Genomic DNA, 14,543 nt, shown 5'->3' with positions numbered 1-14,543 from the left:
AGGTAGGGTCTTCCTCCCAGAACCCAGGAGTGCTCTCAGAAACGCCATGCCCCATACCAGCAGGAGCATGTGAGGTTTGTCCTCCTTGCGTAAGGCATGGAGCCCGGAGCACTTCACTACCACCTCCATGAATGTCCGACCAACCCCACGGGCCCCGGCTTGCACCAGAAGGAATGAAACCTCCTTTAGATCTTAGAGAGGAACCAGATGCAGACACTGCCCCATTCTGTTTCTACCTGACATCCCCAGTCCCCAGGAAGCTGCGTTCATCCTGGGACTATTTATAAAAAGCAAAGATCAGAAGGCTTACAGGAGTGTCTGTTGCCACCACCTGTTTCTTTCTGAGCATTAAAAAGCAAGTCTTCCTTTAGGTCTCTGCACCAGTAAAAGTCAATTCAGTGCCTACAGAATATGAACTTCCTTGACTCAAACATGCTAACTCCACAGTACAAAGACTTCTGAGTCAAGATGAGGAAAAGAGCCTTGAGCATAGAAATGATATCATCTTCTCAGAAAAATCTCCTTAAACAGAAGGCTTTTGGCCTAGGTTTATCATTATTTTATTTGGGTCTCACCTAGAACTCTTGATTTTTAGGAAGTTACATATCATTTATTAAACTATAGCTAAACACTAGAAAGGCATTGGTGACTTTCAAAACTTGTCGAAGTTTTTTAGATATTCTTTAACGAAGACCTTATGACCTTCTATCAGTTTCTTCTGATGTCACACAGTGCACCAAGAACTTGATTGTTGAGTCTTCTGAGCTCAAGGATACTTTCAGTGTCATAAATCTGGCATGGGGAGTGGGGACCAGGTACAGGTACCTGAGTGAAAGTCTGGGGAGAAAGGGATCCTATGTCTTAGCCATCTGTTGACACTCCCTTGCTTAATAAAACTGGGCGCAGCCTTGCTGTGGGTAAAATGCATCTCCCTGGGCTGTGGAGAAAAGGCTGAGTTGTCAGTAGAGTCATTGAGGTGCCCCCAAGGAACAAAGGGGAGAAAGTCCCCTGAGGCCATGGATAACCCAACCAGGACAGAGAACTGGGGTTGCCAGGAATCAGAGAGTGTGTTAGGCATTGACTTATGTATAATTGTTTCAATACATCGATATTCAGAACAGGACAGTTTCATTTTATATAACAGATATCTATATAACAAGTTACTTAGCAATTTACAACACCCGTTTTTATTTTCAAAGTTCTGAATGGTGGCTGGGTTCCCTGCAAGGTCTCACCAAGCTGAAATCCAGGGGTCAGCCTGAGCGAGCCCCTCTCTGGAGGCGATAGTGAGGAAGAATCTACTTCTAAGTGTGTGTAGGTTTTCTAAGCATCTGCCAGAGCAACCCAGTAACCACAGCAGTGGCCACCTTTAGGCACCAGAAGAGAAGGCCATGAGTGAGGCACAGATACCCTTTCCTCTTGCATCACCAATACTGCCAGACTCGTTTCCTTCTATGACCATCTCCTCATCTAGAACCAGCATCAGGATAATGGTTGGGATTCCGAGTCCTTCCTGGCAACCATTGCCAATACCTTCCCCTTTGAACTCTCTTCCCCACATCCCTCTGACCTGAGATAGCCATTTATTTTGGTTTGTGTTTGTTTATTTGTTTTTTCTCATTAGGAACATTAAAGATTAAGGTAAAGTTCTCTTGGTCAATGCCACTCAACACTAAATATCTCCCCTGTTTGAAGCATTACTGCTAATACATAATTTGTATACATCTGTCTATCTTTTTACGATAATTTTAAATATATACAATTTACATATTATATATATTGTTGTATGCTTTAGTTACCTAAGTCATATCACATTGTACTCATCACCTCACACTTGTTTTTCTTACTCAACAATGCATTATTGTAACTTTCTGTGTTACACCATATATAAATAAGTTCATTATGGCTGCTGTGATAGTATTCTCCTTCGTGTCTCACCAGATTTTTAAAATGTATTTCCAAACAATTGGTCTGTCAGCTTTCCTAGTTTTTGTCATGACCACAAGTGCTCCAGCAAACCTCTGTATGTATATCTTTTTGTGTACATATGTATCCAAAAGTTTCTGGGGACAGATGCCTAGAAATTAAATTGCTGGCTCATGGTGTTGTTGACACTCTGAACCACATCTTTACAGTATTTGTATCAGTATATTTAGTCTCAGTGGAGTGAGGGGGATTTTTTATTTGTCTAGTGTTTAAGCCAGCACACCATATTTGTTGCCTAAAGACCTTATCTCTAAAGCTGTCTCTGTCAGAGAATTTAAAGTCTAGTTTAAAAAGCAGAGATTGAGCATGGGCTGATGTCTTTCTCCCAGTGTCTCTGCAGTGACAACCCAACTCTGAGGGCATGAGAATTTGGAATTGGTGTAAGGAAGGCAGCGCATCAATTAGTACTGTACTCTAAGCTGTTATTATCTTGCCACACCATAATGTTGTTTCTTCTCCCCTCCCCCCTCCCTCTCCCCCTCCCCTCCCTCTCCCCCTCCCTCTCCCCTTCCCCCTCCCCTTCCCCTCCCTCTCCTTCTCCTTCTTTTCTTCTTCTTGGATTGACTGGGGTATTATTATTCCATGCCTGTGCCTGGGTCACAAAGGAGCCCTGGCTCTATGAGGTTTATTTATTTTTATTTTTTTCTTGTTGACACAATTACAAGTGTCCTCCTTATCCCTTCAATGTCCCCCTCCACTCAGCCCCAGCCAGCCCCATTGGCCTTCACCACTCAAAGAGTAGGCAGTGGCATTTCAGATTGTTTCTTGGTTTATATTGTAGTAAGGCCGCTTAACATGAGCCTTCCCTTCCTAACAAAAACTTAAGTGTACACTGTAGTATTGTCTGCTATAGGCCTGATGCCATGCAGCTCTTACTCATCTTGCATCATGCTATGCCCATTGAACAGGTACCCCTTGTTTTCCTCTCCTACCACCACCCCCAGCCCCTGGCTACCACTAACCTGCTCTCTGCTGCTGTGAGTTCTACTTCTGAAACCACCTGAAAGTGAATAATTTGTCCTTCTGTGATTTCACTTGTGTAATGTCTCTAGGGTTCATCCATGTTGTTGTATATTGCAGGATTTCCTTCTCCTTTTTAAGGCTTAATAGTATTCTATTGTGTGTACATGCCATATTGTCCTTATCCATTTATCTAGATATCCATTAACATCCATATATATTTAGTTTGTTTCCATATTTTGTCTACTGTGAATCGTGCTACAGTGAACATGGTAATGCTAATATTTCTTTGAAATGCTGACTTCATTACTTTTAGATAAATATTCAGAAGTGGGATTATTGGATCATATGGTAGTTCCACAATATATTTTTTGAGGAACCTACAGTCTTTTCATAGTGACTGCACCATTTTGAATTCCTACTAACAGTTTACAAAGCTTCTAATTTCTTCACATCCTTGTCAACATATGTTGTCTTTTGATATTTATCTTTTATAATAGCCATCCTAAGAGGTGTGAGATGATATCTTATTTTGGTTTTGATTTGCATTGCCCTTATAATTAGTGACATTGAACATCTTATATACCTATATGCCATTGGTATGTTTTCTTTGAGAAATGTCTTTTCAACTCCTTTGCCTATTTGTTAAGGTGGTTATAAATTCCTTTGATATTGAATTGTGTTTATCATATATTATGTAAATTAATTCTTAATCAGATATATATTGTTTGCAAGTATTTTCTCCCTTTGATAAACCACCTTTTCAGTTGGCTGATTTATTTCATTGTTGTGGAGAAGCTTTCCACTGTGATGTAGTCTCATGTACCTATTTTTGCTTTTGTTACCTGTGCTATTGGTACCATATCCATTAAATCCCTGTCAAGACCAATGTCATGAAGCTGATTTCCTATGGTTTTTTTAGAAGTTTTATAGTTTCATGTCTTATCTTTTTAAGTCTTAAATCCACACAGAGTAGAATTTTTTGTATGGTATAACATACAGATTTTATCTCATTCTATTGCATACAGATATTCAGTTTTTCTAACATATTTGTTGAAGATACTACCCTTTCCCCATTGTGCATTCTGGGCATTCCTGTGAAAGATCAGTTATTCTGGGCTCTCTGTTCAGTTACACTGGTCTGTATGTCTGTCTTTAGACCAGTGCCATACTCTTTTAATTACCATAACCTTGTAACATATTGTGAAATCAAGAGGTATAATGTCTCCAGATTTATTTTTTTCTTGAGATTGTTTTGGCTACTTGGGGTTCTTTGTGATTTTATGTAGGTAATCTAGTTTTACAGGTGAGGAAATGTAGTCTCAGAGAAGTCAGGTAACCTGCCAAGTTTAAACTCCTCTGCCAACCCAGATATCAAATCCAAATCAATCAGGCTTTTAACTATGTTCTGCTACTTTCCAATGAAAAGTTATTAGTGAAGACAAGAAAACTGTTGCTGTAGTGTCAAATGAATGCTTATGATTTCTTAGACATTTCTCTCCCCATAGCTGTAAGTCATTATGGGTTTTAGTAATGTGTTGGGTTCATAATACTCTTTTCCTATCAACATGGCTTTCTTTTCCTCAATGACATGTTTATCTACTGGATTCATATCCTCCTTTTTGTTTTCACATATGAAAATATTAGAAGAAAACTCAAGTGTGGTCATCTGTACTGAGTGCATACTTATGAAATATTAACTTATTAATTATTGTCTTTTGGAGATTATATAACATAGACAAGCAAGTAACTACAGGAAATTCTCCTTTAATGATTCTTTTCTAACACTAAAGATTTTGCTCAATTTATATCTATGTCTATTGTATGATGGACAAGGTCCAGAACATTTTAAAATAAGAAAAACACATATCTTAAACTTTCAAAGGGTATTAGATTTTGAACTAATGTTGAATTGTAAGAAGAACAATAGCCACTGGCAGATATGCCAACATATTCAGATCAAAGATCACTTGTGTGGCAGCTCACGAGTCACAAGTTTTGTGAGTCATGATAATGAGTCAAGAAGTCTTTAGTCTCCAGGATCACCAGAAAAAGTATTGAATGAATGCAATTTATAGATCTAGTCCTACTTGTAGGTATCTTTCTTTAATTCTGGTTTCTTTGATATTCTGTATTCCAACAAAGCATGATCGGACTGGAATATTATAAGGTTTATGGTGCTCTCCAGATACATAGGATAAAATGAACTAAAGAGAATTAATTTTAGCCTTATTTCCAAAAGCCTTACTTATATTCTTCATTAAGATCAGTCAATTGAGCAAATTAAGTTGTTATTGAATTTGTACAAACAAAATGGGATTATCTGCAGGGAACAATCTCACATTGCCTAAAAAATGTTGTGCTTTTCAATATTATCTTATTCATGTCCCATTTCTCACCTAGGGGTTAAGTGCATGGACAGCAGGGTCCTGAATTACTGAATCTAATGGTTCCAGTCATAGTGACCTGAAGTTAGTCGTGGCTCAATAAGAGGTATTGATGTTGATGATGACAGTTATGTTAATCAGATCCCTTTCAGTTGCAGGTGAAAATAACCTATCTCGGGTAGCCAGGCAACAAAGGAAATGTTGGCTCATATAAGTGGCAAGGTCAAGGAGGAGGACTTAACTTGAGGAGTGTCTGGATCCAGGTCTGGGAGGGCATCATGTTCACGCTGCCTCTGTTCCTCTCATTTCCTGCCATCTCTCTCCATCACATATTTTTCTCTATTATTGTTCTACCTCTCAGATTGTCCATGTGAATATAAATGGGGTCATCAATACCTAAGAGTCCCCGATAACAGGGAATTGCTCTCCCCCTTTCCTGTGTCCATGTCCATTCCCCAAATCTACTCTTACTGCCCCTCTCTCAGTGAACTGTAGGCCCTTTGCTGAGGTAAAGGAGTCCAGACCATGTGATTGATGGCCATTCCCAAGTGCATACTGCGGACGGCAACCTACTTCCAAAAGAATGGCTGATGGAAAGACAAATAACAGACATTCACTGCATGGTGTTGACAATAAGAAAACAAAAAACAAAAAAAGAAGACAGAGGTATCATCACACAAAATAGAGTACTAGCTTTACTGGCCATTATATTTATGTCTAAAATATCAGAATGACATAAGTGACAAAAATGTGTCTGCAGACCATGATACATTCCATGGGACATGAGAGCAGAGACTTAGAAACTGTTTTATCTCATTCTTAAAAGGCATTTTAGATTCAGAGCTCAAGGGGGCTAGACGAGGAGGGGAAGTGAGAGGAAAAGAGGGATATAAAATGGGCTGTATCAAAACTCAGGCAGTGGTCAAGGAAAGTTAGCTATTATGTCCAAGAAGCTGTGAAGTGGAAATATGTTAGGAATACAGGAGTTGGCAAAAGTAGGTTTACAGTTGTAGCACAACTAAATAATACAATAAGAATAAATACAAATATAATAGTAAACTCTGTGTTTTGTGTCCTCACAATGATAAACCAAATTTTGCCAACCTCTGTGTAAGGGTTTTCAGAGAGCACATTAAAAAGTAACAAGAGCCTGGTGCAGCAAAAAGAGAAATATGTGCATAAGGATGATAGTAAATATTCACTACTGTTACTTATTATGTCACCGAACTGAGGTCTGAGCCTCCTGACAAGCACTCCATGTGAAATCATTGTTCAATAAGAAGAAGAATAAAATAATAATGGAAGATGTAACACTTACATAGCACATGATATATACTGGCTCAGGTATAAGAACCTTATAAGTATTAAAACATTTTAATGAGAAACAATTAAATTCTAGGTTGGAATTATCAACAATTTAATCTATAGCATGTGCTAGTCCCATTTTTCAATGAGAAAATGGGACTCAGAGAGTTTAAATTATACCTAAGACCCCACTGGTAGGAAGTGGTTAAATGGAGCTTGAATCTATATTTTTCAGATTCTGAAGCCTTCCTGCTACACCCTCAGACCTCTCCCAAAGGCCCCATGTGACTCTGACCACACCCCTTGCAGTCCGTTGGTGGACACATTTGACACACTGTGTCTAAAGCCTTGATGCAGGTCTCTGGCCACGTGCATGTGTGTGCATGTTTTGTGTAAGAGTCTATAGCCGAACACCATTTTCACCAAGAGCCTAAACACAGCCTAAGTGATCTTAATAAATTTTTGCTATGCTTATCAAACATCGAATTCATAGAATGACACTTTTTGAGAAATGATTTAGTGAATAAAGTCTATAGGAGTTGGTGATGTGAGGATTTCTGGACCAGTTGTGTCCTGGAATTACAACCCTGGAGGTTCCCAGAAGGTAGAGCAAGTTCCACCCAAAGCTTTCCATTACACCATGGGGACCTTGCTGTTGATGCATTAATTGTAATGATTCTTAGTTATTTATACATTTTGGTAACAATGTGTGAAAGAACTAATACACAGTTTTGCAACTATTTCTATGCAAGTGTATGTGAGTGTAGTGTTAAAATATTTTCTCATTGCTTATGTTAAGTTATCTATATACTAAAGGACTCTGATCAAGAAAACAGAGTAGGTAAATGCTGTGCACCCCTCCTTCCATGACCACAACAAAATTACAACTAAATTATACAAAGAAGCCCTTGAGGACCACCTGAAGACTAGCTGATCAGAAGGACTACAAATAAGGACATAAAGAAAAAGCCATGATAGACTGATAGAGGCTGAGATATGGAATGTACATGTCTCACCCCCATGGTACATCAGTTAAAAATTGGTAGGGATATCTCAGTGGTGGAACTCCCCCTAAGGAAGGGGGGTCCCCAGTGCAAGGAAGAAGAGTCCCCATAACAACTGGCTGTAAGAGCCAGCAGGGCTTATGTCTGAGTGTGGTGGATATTTGCTGGGAACCTAGGTGCTACATGTCCTAAAGGGTCTACCATTAGACTCACTCACTCACTCACTCACTCACAAAGTAACTTGCTCTGCCTCCTGAAGAGAGGCAGCAGCTCATAAAGTGCCAGGGGCATACTGGGAGAAATGGAACTGACCAGCTTTAGAACAAGGGCTAGAGGGGCATCTCTCTCCTGGGGATGGAAGTGCTGGCAGGCGTCTTTGCTCCTTTGTTGAGTCCTCCTCCTACATAGCTGGCAGGCACAGGAAGGTGCCAAATCTGAGCTCTCCTTTAACCTGGCTAACACAGTTTACCCATCCCTGGTAATATCCTGACCCTATCTTGCCTAACACACAAACCTGGCTCAAGCTGATTCCAGTAGCTTTTCCACACAAGCAGCCTGGCTCAGCTTGTGCTGAGGACTTTCCTAAAATTTCTCAAAGATCCACAAACCCAAAACAAGAAGAGGATGGCCTCACCATTCCCTGTACTAAGGATCCCAAAGCCCAAGACAAGTGATAACTAGTCTCAGCTTCTATTATAGGTCTCCTCAGGAGGCCCCAAGGCCAGCAAAAGCTGTAGCTAGTATTAGCTTGGAAATTAATTTCAGCTAAATTGCCACAAACCTGTTCCAAGTGGAGGCTGGCCTCAGATCATGTTCCCCAAGAGAGTCTCAGGCCCAACACAAGTGGCAAGCAGTCTTAGGTCACAGCATAGCCAAATATCATCAAACACAGCACAACTGCAGATCACGTTTTACCTCCTACCAGGCAGCCCCAAAAGAGACACAAATGTGGTTGCACTTGGCCTACACCAGAAGCTCTTCTAATTGGCTCCAGAGCCATCACACCTACTAGCTAGCTTCAGACCACATCAGAGCACTGCCCAATCACTTTCACAAACACACCAGAAGGGCAGACTCAGCTGGCAACAGAACCCTGCTAAAGTGACTCATTCTTTTGGGTCAGCCTATACACAACTTGTCAGCTGTAGTCATGGCCAGCCCTCACAACTAGTCAGCCTGAAGGTTAGTGTTACCTACTGATAGGCCAACAGCAACCGAGGCCTAACAACAGGAGAGCACACACAAGGGACATACATAGAGCACACATCTTAAGTGACTAGGAAGACTACACCACTGAGCCCTACAGGACTTCTACTAATAAGACCACTCTACCAAAGCTGAGAACATGCTAGTTGTGCCTAATACATAAAAACAAAACAAAACATAGGGAGTCAGTCAAAATGAGGAGATAAATGACCATGTCCTAAATGAAAGAACAGGACAAACTTCAGAAAAGGAAATAAATAAAATGGAGACAAGCAACCTACCAGATGTAGATGTCAAAACACTAGTTATAAGGATGCTCAATGAACTTAGGAGAAGAGTAAAAGAACTTAGTGAGAACTTCAAAAAAGAGATGAAATCCATAAAACAGTACCAGTCAGAAATAATGAATAACATAACTGAAACTAAAAATACATTATTGGCAATCAACAACAGATTAGATGAAGCAGAGGATGGCATCAGGGATTTGATAGAAAAATTAACAGAAAACAGCAAATTAGAACAGCAAAAAAATTAGATAAATATTGTTTCAGGGGCCTTTGGGACAATATCAAGCATTCTAATAGTTGTGTCATAGGGGTACCAAAAGGAGGAAAGAGAGCAACAGATTGAAAATCTAGCTGAAGAAGTAATGAGTGAAAATTTTTTAACCTGGTAAGGAAAGACATAGAATTTCAAGAAGTACAGAGAGTTGCAAACATCACAAACCCAAAGGGGCTCACACCAAGACACATCATAATAAAATGGCAAAGGTTGAAAACAAAGAGAGAATTTTAAAAGTAGCAAAAGAAGCTGTTAATTACTTATAAAGGAGCTCCCAAAAGACTGTCAAATGATTTCTCAACAAAAACTTTCCAAGCCAGAAGGGACTAGCACAAAATATTCAAAGTGATATAAAATAAAGACCTACAACAAAGATTACCTTACCTAGCAAGGCTGTCATTTAGATTTGAAGGAGAGATAGAGTTTCCAAAATAAGAAAAAACTAAGGGAGTTCATCACCACTAAATGAGTCCCTTCTAATTAAAGGAACTTCTTTAATTAGAAAATAAAAAAAATATGAATTAAAAACATAGGAAAAAATATTGTCACTGACAAAAGCAAACAATTAGTATAAACAGTAAATCAACCAACTTTAAGTTTAGTACAAAGGTTAAAATGTGAAAGTGGGCATTCCAAATGTGGTTATAACAATAAATTAAGGGATACACACACACATAAAAGAAGTAATAACTAATGAATTAAACATAAACATGGGAGCAGGTAGTGTTTAGAATATGCTCAAACTTAAAAGACAATAAATTCCAAATAAAGTGGTATAAACATTGCTTGAAATATAGGAAGCATGTGATAACCACAAACCAAAAGCCAATAAGAGATATAAAAGAAACACTGAGAAATAAATGCAAACACAGCACTATAGAAAGTCATCAACATATAAGAGAGCAAGAGAATAAGAAAGGAAGAGAGAAGGGCTTCAAAATCAATGAGAAAACAATTAATAAAATGGTAATAACTGCATGCTTATTAATAATTACTTTAAATGTAAATGTACTAAATTATCCAGTCAAAAAACATAGATTGGCTGAATGGATTAAAACACAAGACCTGTACATATGTTACCTATGAGAGATTCCTTTCCAATCAAAAGACATACACAAACTGAAAGTGAATGGATGAAAAAATATATTTCATGCAAATGAGAATAAAAGAAGTTGTAGTAGCAATACTTATATCATGTAAAATAAACTTTAAAACAAGAACTGTAATAAGAGAAAAAGAAGGATATTGCATAATGATAAACATCAATCTGACAAAAGAATATAACTTTTATAACCATCTATATACCCAGTGTAGACACACCTAATTATGTGAAGATAATATTAATGGATACAAAAGGAGTGATCAACAGTATTCCAGTAATAGTTGGGGCTTTAACACCACATTGAAAATCAACGTGGATATAGTGGCCTTAACTGACACCTTACACTAGATGATTTAATTGATGTTTTTGGACATTTCACTCCAAAACAGAATATTCATTTTTTTCAAGTGCATATGGAACATTTTTCAGCATAGACCATATGTTAGGCTACAAAACAAGTCTCAGTAAATTTCAGAAGATTGAAATCATATAAAGTATCCCCTATTATTATAGTGGTATGACATTAGAAATCAATTAGAAGTAAACTAAAAGAATACAAATACATAGAGGTCAAATAACATGGTAGTAAAAATAATGAATAGTTTAAAAGTGAGACCAAGAAATAAATCAAAATACCTCAAGTGCTGACCAGTGTTGCTCAGTTGGTTAGGTATCATCCCACAAAGTGAAAGTTTGCCATTTCAGTTCCCAGTCAGGACACAAGCCTGAATTATGGGTTCAGTCACTAGTTGGGTGCATAAAGAGGCAACCGATCAATGTTTCTTTCTGACTTCAGTGTTTCTCTTCCTCTATTTCTTTCCCTCTCTCTAAAAATAAATAAACCTTTAAAAATGCTCCAAAACAAATAAAACATAAATTATACAAACAAAATATATGAGACCTAGCTCAAGAAGTTCTATTCTAAGAGGGAAACTCTAGCAATATAGGCATACCTCAAGAAAAAACAAAAGAATCTCAAATAAGCAATCTAATCTTATACCTAAAGGAACTAGAAAAAGAACAACAAATGCCATGATGAATAGGAGAAAGAAAATAATACAGATCAGAATGAAAATAAGCAAAATAGAGCCTTAGAAATACAGGAATCAATGAAAACAAGAGCTGGTTCTTTTAAAAGATAAACAAAATATACCTTTAGCCAGACTTATCAAGAAAAAGAGAATGAGTACCCAAATAAAATCAGAAATGAAAGAAATGAAGTGACATCAAACACTGCAGAAACACAAAGGATTATAGGGAAATACTATGAATAATTATATGCCAAGAAATTGGACAACCTAGAAGAAATGGATAACTTCCTAGAAACATACAAGGGGGAACCCCCCCCAAAAAAAACACACAATTATCTTCAGGAGGGAAGTCCCCTTATAGTACAGGCTTCCCCGACATGATGAATATTCTAGGAACCCATCCGTATCAGTGTACCAGCTGGCATTGTTATGAGAGGTTGAATTTGACTTCAGTGCATTTTTTGAGGACTCTTTCAATGCATGTGCCCACTTCATGATGGGTGATTTATGAGCATACCTGCCCATACCACGCTGAGTATTCAGCAGTTTCTGACAAAAAAAAAATGGCATGACTCCCATGCCCCACTCTCTCTATTCACCCAATCTCACCCCGAGAAACTTTTCTTTTCCCCAGGTGAATAAAGTCCTCAAGGAAAATGTTTTGCCAACGTAGAAGAGGTGACACAAAAAATGGCAGAAGCACTAAAAGGCATCCAAACTGATGAATTCAAAAACTGTTTCAAGCAGTGGAAAAAAATGTCTTGATAGGTGTATTGCATCAAGCATGGAGTGCTTTGAAAGTGACTGAAGTTTAAATATGTAAGAATAAATACAGAATTTTAATAAATAAATTCTGTTTTTGGGGGAATCGCCCCTTCTACAGTCCTCCAAGGCTGAATTAGAAGAAACAGATAATCTGAAAAGACTAATAACTGCTAACAAAATTGAATCTGTAATTGGAAAACTCTCCCCAAACAAAAGTTTTTTTTTAATCCTTTTTTTTTAGATTTTATTTATTTATTTTTAGAGAGGGAAGGGAGGGAGGGGGAGAGAGAGAGAAAGATTCAATGTGCGGTTGCTGGGGGTTCTGGCCTGCAACCCAGGAATGTACCCTGGCTGGGAATCGAACCTGGGACACTTTGGTTCCCAGCCCGTGCTCAGTCCACTGAGCTACGCCAGCAAGAGCCCAAACAAAAGTTTTAGACTAGATGGCTTTATAGGTGAATCTTACAAAACATTCAAGGAAGAATTAATACCCATCCTCAAATATTACAAAAAATTGAAGAGAAGAAAAGGCTCCTCCACTTATGAGGCCTACATTACTGATACAAAAACCAAAGACAATCCAAAAACTTACAGGCCAATATCTCTGATCAACATAGATACAAAAATTATCAAGAAAATATTAGCAAATCAAACTTAGAAATACATTAATAAGATCATATACCCTGAGCAAGTGGGATTTAGTCCTGAGATGCAAAGTTGTTCATTATCCACAAATCAATTAACATGATACACCACTTACACAAAATGAAAAAGGACTCCCAGCCAATATGGAGGCATAGGTAGATGCACTTTGACTTCTTGCACAACCAAAAGAAGGACAACAACAAATTTAAAAAAACAAAAAATAACCAGAAAATTGAACTGTATGGAAGTCTGACAACCACAGAAGACTTCCAAACTGTATGGAAGTCTTTATCCATGGAGTTAAAGAAGAAACATTCATGTAGACCAGTAGGAGGGGTGGTGATGGGCAGCCAGGGCAAAGAGGACACCTGGTAAGGTGGGGGCTGGCAGAGTGGGTGGTCCCACATTTGCATGTGGGTAAAGTGCGAAGAACAACTACTGATGGAGACAGACTGTGCCACCCTGGGTTCCAGCAGGAGGAAATAAAGCCTCAAAACTTCTGAATGGAAAAAAAAAAAACCTGTGGGGGTTGAGGTGGCAGGAGAAACTCCCAGCCTCACAGGAGAGTTCATTGGAGAGACCCACAGGGTCCTAGAACAAACACAAACACACCCACCCATGAATCAGCACCAGAAGTGCCCAGTTTGCTTGTGGGTAGCAGAGGAAGTGATTGAAAGCTGTCAGAGAGCATAAGAGGCATTGTTTCTTCTCGGACTTCTCCCCCACTAGCAGTGCCAAAATGCAGCAATGTGGGTTACCCTGCTCTGGTGAATAGCTAAGGCTCCACCCTTCACTACCTAACAGGTATGCCAAGACCAAAAAATATGGCCCAAATGAAAGAGATCAAAGTTCCAGAAAAAATAAAATTAAGTGATAAAGAGACAGCCAACCTATCAGATGCACAGTTCAAAATACTGGTAATCAGGATGCTCACAGAAATGGTTGAGTATGATGGCAAATTAAAGGAAAAAGTGAAGGCTATGCAAAGTGAAATAAAGAAAAATATACAGGGAACCAATAATGAAGGGAAAGAAATTGGGACTCAAATCAATGATTTGGAGCAGGAGGAAGAAATAAACATTGAACCACAACAGAATGAAGATACAGGGATTCAAAAAAATGAAGAGAGGCTTAGGAACATCTGGGACCACTTTAAACATTCCAACATCCAAATCAGATGGGTGCCAGAAGGAGAAGAGGAAGAGCAAGAAATTGAGACTTATTTGGAAAAAAAAATAATGAAGGAGAACTTTCCTAATCTGGCAAAGGAAAAAGATTTCCAGGAAATCCAGGAAGCTCAGAGTGTCCCAAATAAGTTGGAACCAAGGAAGCACACACAAAAGCACATCATACTTATATTACCCAAGATTAAAGAGAAGGAGAGAATCTTAAATGCAGCAAGAGAAAAGGAGAGTTTACCTACAAAGGAGTTCCCATAAGACTCTCAGCTGATTTTTCAAAACAAACCTTGCAGGCAAGAAGGGGCTGGAAAGAAGTATTCACAATCATGAAAGGCAAGGACCTACATCTGAGATTACTGTATCCAGCAAAGGTATCCGTTAAAATGGAAAGACAGATAAAGTGCTTCCCA

At 38.5% G+C, this 14,543-nt stretch overlaps 1 protein-coding gene across 4 annotated transcripts in view; it reads left to right on the top strand.

Annotated features, from left to right (window-relative positions):
* Nucleotides 1-14,543, top strand: part of CHRM3 (cholinergic receptor muscarinic 3) — a 314,922-nt gene that overhangs the window by 291,610 nt on the left and 8,769 nt on the right. Inside the window, exon 1 of one of the 4 annotated variants that reach the window (XM_028531198.2) lies at nucleotides 4,428-5,439. The exons of the other annotated variants lie outside the window; for them this stretch is intronic. The gene's annotated coding sequence lies outside the window, so the exon portion shown is untranslated. Of the gene's footprint in view, nucleotides 1-4,427; nucleotides 5,440-14,543 lie in introns of those variants that run through there. 4 annotated transcript variants of the gene reach the window in all.

The sequence above is a fragment of the Phyllostomus discolor genome, chromosome 15 (assembly GCF_004126475.2).
Source record: "Phyllostomus discolor isolate MPI-MPIP mPhyDis1 chromosome 15, mPhyDis1.pri.v3, whole genome shotgun sequence".
NCBI lineage: Eukaryota > Metazoa > Chordata > Mammalia > Chiroptera > Phyllostomidae > Phyllostomus > Phyllostomus discolor.
The sequence above is the reverse complement of the archived record's forward strand: the minus strand, read 5'-3'. Positions and strand labels throughout refer to the sequence as shown.